This window comes from Apteryx rowi, unplaced genomic scaffold (assembly GCF_003343035.1).
Source record: "Apteryx rowi isolate R43461 unplaced genomic scaffold, aptRow1 scaffold_831, whole genome shotgun sequence".
Classification (NCBI taxonomy): Eukaryota; Metazoa; Chordata; class Aves; order Apterygiformes; family Apterygidae; genus Apteryx; species Apteryx rowi.
This window is the reverse complement of record NW_020451129.1, coordinates 168284-178625: the sequence shown is the minus strand read 5'-3', so window position 1 is coordinate 178625 and position 10342 is coordinate 168284.

Below are 10342 nucleotides of genomic sequence, written 5' to 3'. Positions count from 1 at the left end.
GCCGCCGCGGGTGCGGGAGGAGCAGCAGGAGGAGGAGGAAGAGGAGGGTCCGCGGGAGGCAGGAGGAGAAGCCACCTCCCATGGCGCCCCGCCGCGGGCCATGCTGTCGGGGCCGCCGGGGCGCGCCGCGGCCCGCCTCGGCCCGGCGCAGGCAGCCGCAGGCAGGGGCCGGTATGAGGGAGCGGCGAGCAGCCGCTGCCCCTTATATAGCGGGCGGCGCGGCGCGGCTCCGCCGGCACCGAGCAGCCGGTGCCGCTCCCGGGCGGGCTGCCCGCCTGCCCGGGGAGGAGGAGCCGCCGCCTGCCACGGCCCTGCCTCCGCACACCGCCGCCGTCCGACGGGGGGGCCCGGCCCGCGCACCGCCCTCCCTCCGTGCCTCCATCCCCTCCGCCCCTCCGTGCCCCGCAGCGCAGCCCGGCGGGACGGGGAGCAGCCCGGCTGGCGGCCCGCCGGGGGTCTCCGGGCGCTGGGGGGATGCGCGTGCCCCGCGGCCCCTCGCCTGTCCCCTGCCCTCCTTGCAGCGCGCCCGCGGCGCCGCGGGGATGGGGCGATGCCCTCGGCTTCCCACGGGAGACCGCGGCAGAGCGGCGGCCCTGCTGCCTGCCGTCCCACGCCGGAGCTGCCGTGCGGCTCGGCCGGCCCGACGTGCAGGGAAAGGTCCCAGCGAACGGGCAGGTGCGGGGCAGGGGCACAGCCAGGGCGGCGAGCCGGGTCCGCCTGCGCTGCCCAACGGGCAAGGGGCTGCTGCGCACTACAGCGCGGCCAGTCCCACTGCGGCTGGGGCTGCAAGTCCCGCCCGGGCGCATTGCCTGCTTTACACTTCGCCTTTTAGCAAGTCAGCGCCTCCTCGGCTTACGTTTTCCTTCTTTTTTCTTTCTTTTTTGGTATGTTTGGAAACCCACATCTGCAATTGAACAGCCCTGAAGTGCCCTGCAAGATCCTTGTGTACTTTTTTTTTTTTTTTTTTTGGCGGGGGGAGCACACTTTTGTCTGTGTCCCAGAGCTCCTGCAGGCATTTGTTCTGTGCAGCTGTAGGCAGGTTTCACACAGAAAGGAACATCTGACGTTGCTTTTGCTGGCTCAGTGTAATTCCAAGCCCAGTGAAATGTCTGTGCTCCAGCCCTCAAGTAAATCTCTCAAAGATGCCACAACAAGCCCTTTAAAGGTGTAGCAAGGATCTAGGTCTGAAGGCAAATCTGTGCACACCAGCACACATTAATACCTGCCTCAGCTCTGTGCAAAATCTCAGTATCCCCCCCTCAGATATCATCTCCCAGTTAGTTTCATCTGCAGCAGCAGGGCTGCTTATGTCTCTGCAACCCCAGTCCTTCCTGGGCCTTGCTCAGCACTGTGCAGGAGCAGACACTGAGCTGTTCTGCTTGGGATGTCGAGGTTATGGGCAGGGTGAGAAACCTCAGTGCCCTGCTGGTCACCCTTGAGCAAGAGGGACTGGYACACCTGGGAAGATGCAGGTCAAGCAAGGAGGGCAGAAGGAGGCTGGAGGAGATCTGTCATTGCCCAGAGGGTTGAGGGAGTTCAGGGGAAAGAGGCACTGAAATAAGGTAGAACCGGGCCTGCATGGCAGTGTGGGAAACCCAAGGACCCTGCAAGTCCAGTCCTTCACCTCTGCACCACTGGGGCAAGGTGCCCTGATCTTGGGATGCACTCAGCAACCACAGGTCTCCTGAGATCAAAAGGCAGTGAGGATGCTCAACATTTTGTAAAATCAGTCCCAGATCTGCTCTTTAGGTACAGTCTCCCAAGAAGTGAGGTAGGGAGAAGACTGCCTTGGATTAATCAAAGTATAGTAGGCAAGGTTTGCCTGTGCTCGCCAAACTGATAGGAAGGTAGAATATAAATAAGCCTTACAGTTTTTCTGAAAGGGTTTGGGACAGGGTCTGGTCTGTTTCCATGGTTTTATTTTATGGTGCCTCCTTGTCCTCAGTGGAGCCCGATAATTGGTTAGAGCCTCTAAGCTTCACTGCATTACAAATAATAATACAGAGCTATCTGCATTCCTCTGGCCTCTTTGGTGGACAGAGATTTTATAATCCTGGTTTCTAATATAGTGTGCTATTGCTTCCACTTCTGCTCAACATTTCTGGCTGAATTTAGTTGTGCTTAAGTTGGCAGCTACCCTCTAGCCTCCATAGCTCAACATTTCTCCCAAATTAGGCCACATATCTGAGAGTGTTTTAAATTTAAAACAACAGCAAATCCAGCCCCTTCATTAAGTTTTGGAACAGCATCTTTTCCTCTTGTGGCTCTTCTGGTAGAATTATAGAGTCTTCAAAGGGTAACGTTCTAGCTCTAGCCACTGCCTTTCAGCCATGTCGTGTAATGCAAATAAATACCACGTGAATGGGTGATGAGTTCTGGCTGCCCTATTAATGTCACTGTTTACCCTCATTATAAAATGTTTGTGCTCCTCTAAGCACTGCTTTTGCTGTTGTCCTCCATTAATTCTGGGTTATTATACATCAGTAATCATCATTCATTGCTTCCCTCTTTGTCTTGGCAGGAAGGCGCTTTTCTTCTCCTCCCTTGTTTGTTTTCTTCTGTTGTGTTTGTTTGTTTCCTACTCCGTTATGTAATACTGATGCCAGCAGTCAGGAATACGTTCACTCAGGGCATCCCAGGTCTAGCTTTGATGACTTCACCTGACTTATCACGTGGATCACGTGGTTCTCCTGTGTAGTTTCAGTAAGCATTCTCTATGCTTCTCCCTGGGGCTTGAGTCTTGGATTAGGAAGCTGTAGTGAGAAAGTAAAGACAGTTTCCTGATAGTGCTCCATGTAGCGGACCTGGTGCTGTGCATCACTGCAGGGTGCCTGTCCCTACCCAGGCACTGGAGCTCTTGGTGTCTTTAAACTGGGCATGCTGCTTCCTAAGATTCATGTCAGAGCAAGAGATGCTCAGATTTTCAGAAGTTATTCTCCTCCTCTGCCCACGCAGGCAGCACACAGCCCTGTGCCAAGGCCAGGCTCCCGCAGGGCCAAGGCTTGGTGGAAGGAGGAACCAGGTTCTGGCTGGAGCAGTGGTGAGAGTCATCTCATCCTGGAGTGCCAGTCAGCAAAATTTGGTGAATCATATGTATTATCAAATGTAGGATCATATCTCCCTGTTGTGCTCTTACTCTGAAGCTTGGATTTCAAACCAAGAGGCAGGAGGCTCTCCCTGCCCATTATGTAGCTTCCCCTCTCCTAACTGGATCTGAAAAGAAGCTTATGGAAATAGATTCTATTTCCTGAAGCTTTTGGCTTCTATGCAGAGGCAGGCATAAAATTAATTTCTTCCTGCTGGCATAAGACTGTTAATACTTTTTATATCCAGATTTTGATGTACTAAAATACCCAAATATAGATATTGCAATGAAAACTGAGACTGTTCCTGGTTTATTGCGACACAAACTGCCCATGAATAATGATTGATATGACACAGAGTCATCAATGTCTTATAAATAAATTAGAGAGAAAAGACAGACACACAGAAACAAACCTAAGTGCCAGAAATGAAAGGTCCATATCCTACAGTCATATCTGTCCTGGATTCAGACCACATTGTGTGGCTTTTGGCTTTTGGGTCTTTTAGATGTATTTGAACACAAGGCTTGGTGCACAGTTTAAACTTCACCTTTGCCCTTGACTCAGGTGGCAAGTTGCACGCAATGCCATCTGTAGCCTCCTGCACTGTGATGAGATTCATCCTTGTATTTTAAATAATGAAATTCTGGGTCTTTCTGTTAGCAAAGATAACCTTCACTATGTAAATCAACGCAGTGGTATTTTGTTGAGTTTGCCAACAGACAAATAACACTAATATATGTGTGAATTTTCCCAATGTTAACTTTGAAATATAGCTGAGGCCATTTAAATGCCAACACTTTTAAGTCACTAGTCAAAATAAAAACACCCAGCTTGAGTTACTGAAATTTAATTATAAGGAACAGCTGGGGCTGGTTTTGATTTCGACTCTAAGGACCCAGAGAAAGAAACCAGCACATGGGCTCAATAAGCACACATACACACAGAGTCTCTCGCCCCCAGGGAATACAGCCAGATTGAGTTCTCTTTTATTCTTCATACTGGTCAGGCACAGATGCAGAAAAATGCACTGAAATCCCCTGCAAAGAGGATTCAATTACTCTTAAAGTAAACATCTGGGGTCAAGCAAAAAGAAACTTCAGTTCTCCCTTACATTGTCTCCACCATTTCATCTCTAGACATTGCACCCATCCTGACATATTTCAGTTTATGGAAGCAGTAGTAGAGTTTGGTGACTGTTCCTCATTCAGCTACACAAAGTTTGCTCTTTAATGATGTTCTTCAGGGACAGAAGAGTTCTCAGAGATGCTCCACAGGAAACCATTTCATTCCTGCCCCAACTCATCTTCTTCCATAATGCCCATTATTCTCCTGCTTCTTTACAGAGCAGAAGAAAAGACAGCTTGTGTGAAATGGACTGTTGCTCCTTATTATTGTGGATTCCATCTGAGGCTGCTGGAGCCTCAAATTTGCACTAAAATCAGTGCAAATGCCTGTTTTGCAGCCAGAGGCTGTGGATGAGCAATCATCCCAGCAGTTCAGGCATTCCCCAGCTGTACACCCAAAGTGTTTTAAACCCACTGTTACCAAAAGGCCCAGACAAGAAAGAGTCTCAAAGGAGGGGGGAATGGGGGAACTGTTACCAGCTCGGACAAGAAGGAGTCTCAACAGGAGCCTCAGACAAACATACCCAAGGACACCTGTGCAGCTGGGAATGTTACATCCTGAGAAAGTACAGGTAAACCAGCAGAAGCCAGTTGGAGCCAAGATTAGGACAAAGACAGCTTTTCTCAAACAAGGAAGCAGGCCAAGCTAAGACCATGTATGGAAAAGTAGAGCAAAGTTCATGGCAAGATGCTGAGCGACACCTCTTCTGACACCACTAGGGACCACCAGAGACCACCAGAGACCCTCACAGAAGACCCCCCAGAGACTCAGACCGCATGCGTAATGATTATGTAAATGTAGTAATTAGTTCTAGGAAATAGAATGAATATGTATAATCATTCCTGGAAATTTAATGCATATGCATATGATAGAGCAATATAAACTTTAGATGATGCGACACACGGTGTGCACGTTGGGTAGAGCTATCCCCCGTGTACCCGGCGCCGTAATAAAGAGAATGCCTGCTTCTTAATGCTACATTGGTGTTAAGGGGTTTTCCTCCCGATTTCAGTGACACCACCAGGATCTATCTGTGATTAAATTCATGCAGATCCATTGGGGAACAAACTATAGGAAATGGTCTTGACAGAAGGCCATAAAGGCACAGCTGTCTACTGAGACTGAATGTGGATGGCCTAACCTTTTAACTCTAGCCTGTCTCTCATAAGAAAAAAAAAAGAGAAGAGCACCTGTGCAGCATGGAAAGCAAAGGACCCTGCGTTCAGACTTTGCAGGTATCCAAATGAAAAAGCCTCATGTTCTGTGCTCAGACCTGGCAAAAAATAAATCCCCCACTTTCAGATACAAACGTGTCAGGTCTAAAGCTTTGGCCTGCTTCAGTATGCTTAGATCTTTCTTTCTACTTTTAGAGGATAAAATCTGTAAGGGTTTCCTTTCAGGACCCAGAGCTGATTTCAAATGGGTCCCAAATATCGAGTCTTCAGAAATGAAACACTGAACTCTTCAAGTTCTGCACACATTTTAAAGTCTGCACACATTTTAAAGCAACCAGCTACTAATGCACAAAGCTGAAAGAAAACTTATGCAATGCAGTGAATCACAGTAAAGAAGTAAGTTTGCTGAAAATTAGGAATCAGATCTTTTCCTTATGAAATCAGCACATCAACATTGATTTGAGGGGAACTACAAAGATTTATTCCTCCTAAGGATCTGGTTCTTCTACATTGCTAATTAATATTCATCTAAGAAAAAGGTAACATATGCTAAGCGCATTGCCACTATTTATAAACATGCTCTGATCTTCTTTGTTCCTGGAAGTAATCAGAAGTGAGAAGCTTCGGCTGACATGCAAATTTGGGCTGCTAATTTAATAAAACACATTACCCATTAATTTGAGTCATGGTGCTTACTAGTTTGCTAGCTTACAGCTTAGGTGTTTACTAGCTGACAGTTTTTTCTGCAGTATAAAACTTATTGCAAAATTTAGTTGGCTTTATTCTGCTTATCGAGAGGGTCAGTGAGACTCTCTTGCAACATGCTGAAATTCAGAAGAGGAAGAAGTTCTGCAGGCCGCAAAGGTCTTGCAGACCTAGACTAATCAGCAGAGTAAAGCAGCAAGATAGCTAAGCAACAAATGGCAATGGGACTTTCTAAATGCCAGAGCTTTGCAAAGACAGGAGACGCTTTGAGGGAGCTGGAGTATGCGCTGTTACTCTCAGAAGCAGTTTGCAAGATAGTGCACAGCTGATGATCTCTTTCTGGTGACAAGTGAGAGTTTCTACAACCCAATTAGACCCAACAAAACCTAGTCTTGGAGGGAGGCTGTTATGAAATTGCAGGTCTGGATGTCGTTAAGTGTGAATTTCACTCTATCAAAGAATAATCCAGCCAGCAAAGGACATCAGTATCACCACTGTTCTAACTGTAGCTCTTTGAGGAAGAAGATAAAGATTCTAAGAAACACAAGCCTCAGAAGATGTAAATAAATAAAACTTAGTGTCACTTTAAGCTTCTGCCAAATATGAGCCAGTAGTACTTGCCAGTGATTGGAAACAGAACTGTATCTCATCTGACTTTGAGAACAAGTAACCCAGTAAGACCACTGAGCCAGATCTGCAGCCTGTGCAACACCAATATTTATTTAAGCTGCTATAGCCAATGTCATCTAAGGATGTGGCCTCTTATTATTCCCCAATATTTTCTTTATCCAAAGATAGTTTTACTGACAGTTCTATGATGCCCATAAAACTCTCTTTCTTCATGTCTAGTGTGTGTGCAATGGGGGAAGGAATGCTCAACTGTAAAATATGAATATGATCTCTATTTAGAAAGGCACATTTTATTTTTCTTTCTCTACAGGAAGAAATCAGTCTTAAAGAATTCAGGTCTCAGGTCAGAACAAGCCAAGATAAAGGCTTTATGATTTCTGCTGATCTTAAAAGTACCTTGCTTCTGGGTCTAGCCTTTAGAATGCTAATGGATTTTAAAGAATAGAGACTTGGCTTGTCCTCATTTGCAACATAGTCTCCATGTATGTGGGAGCAGTATTAGACAATTTTATTTTTTAACTTTTATATTTCAGTTGGGAATTTTATGGTTCCCCTTTCCTTCCATTGAAAAACCTTTTCATTTACCTTAAACAGAAGAAGCTAGTAAGAAGTAGCTTTTATCTGTCTATCTGGCTATATGTCTGTCTGTCTGTCTATTTTTCTGTCTAGCTATCTATCGATCTATTTATCTATCAATCTATTACTCTGTTTCTTACAAAGAACACTAATTCCATGCAACTAGTGGAACTGGAAGAAGATTTAGATGTTTCCATAGAAAGCAGGAAATAGGAAATTATACTACTCAGGATTCAGGACAAATTAGGAGAAAGATAAACCCTCATGCTTCAGTAAATAGTCACTCATTACCTGAAAAGAGGTTGGGAAGTAATGCACAGCAGTTTTTCTGTAACTGTTGACTATGGAGTTGTCAGCACAGAAGTTTTTGGTCACGCTGTATCTCTAGCTAACTGGTTGCTGGTTAAGGCAGCTAAACTAACAAACTGATAAAGTCTGTGTTAGACACCATCCCACAGGTTTTCTTCCACTGCCTTCTAAAGCATGTAGGTACTGTCAGAGTCAGACAACAAAACTTAACTACTGAGCTGATCCAGGAAAACAATTTCTGTTTTCCCGTAAGAAGTGTCCTGTAATACATGAGGCCCTAATAGAGTTATTCTAGATAACATTCACCAGGCTATGTTTAGGGCTGCTAAACCTGGGCCTATATGCTGATAAATTGTAGCTGGTCAGTTATCTGTATGACTGATTCTTTCTCTGACTGGGTACCTTCTGGGATGTCATGGCCCAATTGCTCTAGGACACCCCTTCCCCATTGCTGAATCTCCTCCTAGTCCTTTCCCTGCACTCCAGGGGAACTGCAAAGGCAATCTGAGTATACAGTTCACATCTTTAAGAAGAAGCCAAGGCTTCCAAGCCAAGCCATCTTACCTTTATCAAGCACAAGAAAAATACAGATCTATCAAAAAAAAAAAGAAGAAAAAAGCAACCCACAATCTCTAGGTTTCCTCCCTCAGATTTCTCATCACTCCTGAACATTCTCTAGACTTGGCTCAAGTCCATCCTGCACCCCCTTAGTTCATGACTTTTCAGTCTAGTCATCAGCTTTCTCCTCCTCACTTGTGAGCTGCCGCTTCCCTTCCTCATGGCTTGGTCCTGTGGCTAGGCATGACTCTGCTGGGAGAGCCCGTCCCCCTGTTCCCACACCCTCCTCACGCCTATTGTCACTCAAAAGGAGGAGAGAGAACATCCTTTCACGTGCTCCCATGTCTCTCAGCCTCTCACGTGTTTAAACCAGAGCACTACTTTTCAAAAGCCTACTTTGTCTGGGGGTTTCTATGCTCCAAAACCTCAAGCCCCTGGAAAGAAGCTGGAAAAAGCTATGGTGTAGTTAGCTCATCGGCCAAGCTGCCTCCATTTAATAGGGCTACGGAGGTTTAGTAACTAAAACTCCCAGCCAGGTTTCTATCATGTTATGTTTCAGTTACTTTTTTTAGTCTGTGTAAATGCACTGTACCAACCTAAATGCAAGTACATTTCCATGATCCCCTTCTCTGTTCAGCTGTTCTTTGTGTATCCTTTCCCTTATCTCCCTCCAGTACCTCAATGATAAGCAAATTTTTTTACATGACTTTCAAAGCCTTTGGTAGTATATCCTCTTCTCATCACACATTAAATCACACAATCACTGCTTCCCACTAGCCTCTGATGCTGGCCCTCCCAGAGTCTTACTAGATTTCAAACATCTTCATGCTTTCCCAGGCTCGAGAGAAGCTTCCTGTAACAGACACAGATTATCCTACCTAAAAATCCTCCTTTGTTGTGATACCTAAAAAACACACTCAGCAAGAGTCGGGCTGTTGATTAAGCTATGACTGCTACCTATTATTCTGTCTGGTATTATTTTGTTTGCCTGTGTTCTCCCATATGTGTGCCTCTGTCTGCTAGCTCTAATCTTAGGCTGTAACTCTTGAGAACAGAGACTACATATGTGCTCTAAATATTTACAGTGACTGGAAAATATCTTTAAGGATCCTGATTCACAGCTTTGAGGGGCTTGCTAAAAACTGCTTTTATATGAGTAACAACTGCTTAACAACATCTTCTCTTTTTGTTGCTTTTCATCTGCACAGTTCTGAAATCACTTTGTCAGTGATCCAAGAACGATACAAGGCATACCCTTAGCCACGTATCACTGATCCACATAAATCGACATGGTCAGTGCAACAGAGCGTTCAAAGTAAGAACAACCAGAACCTGCAAAATATAAAAAAAATTTCTTTTTCTGTTTGAGGAATCCTGGAATGTTTTGCTATATGGAAAGATAATGAGAACTGTTCCTTATTTTATTTATGCAAGTAGCCAGAAATAAAGAAAGAGCAGACTATTAAAATGTAATGTGTGCCAGGTTTTCCACTTCTATGGAAACTCTGAATTCAGACTTGCAGTGATAAGGCAAAAAAAAAAAAAAAAAAGAAGGAAAAAAAAACCTGGAAAAGATATTCCCAAAGACCGGGGACGTGCTTCTGAATGGGAAGCAAAGAGGATGACTACCATTTCCCCTTCTGCTTCTGCTCCTTATCTGTCCTAGGAGGTCAACTCCTCCAAAGTTTCCCCACCAGAGAACTTCTGGCTTAAGTTTTGTTTATAAGAACTGCAGATTTTCTCTTAAGTGTCTCTGCCCAACCTCTGCCAAAACTGTATACATTTAAAATAAAATGTTAGTCATGGAGACCTTCCAGGCCTCTTCCTCTCTCCTTTGGCTGTAGAACAAATGTTGGCATTTATTTTAGAAACTCTGTTTCGCTAGGTATGTTCCTTGTCTCAGTCAGGCAGATTCTCTTATTGGTTTAATATTATATATGTAGCATTTGCGGTTAATTCACTCTTGTCTTTCCAGTGTGTTGATCTGTCAATAGTCTTTGGAGAATTAGTGGTAGCAAACCCAGTAACGTAGGGTGCTTTTCTACTTGATTCAACATAAATCTTATAAAATTTCAGCTGTGCTCATTTACTACATCGGGGACCGTTTGCAAGTTCCTGCAAAAAGAGTTTTTAGTTTCATGTTTTCAAGGAGATCTTGCAGTTTCTCTGTAAGTTTTT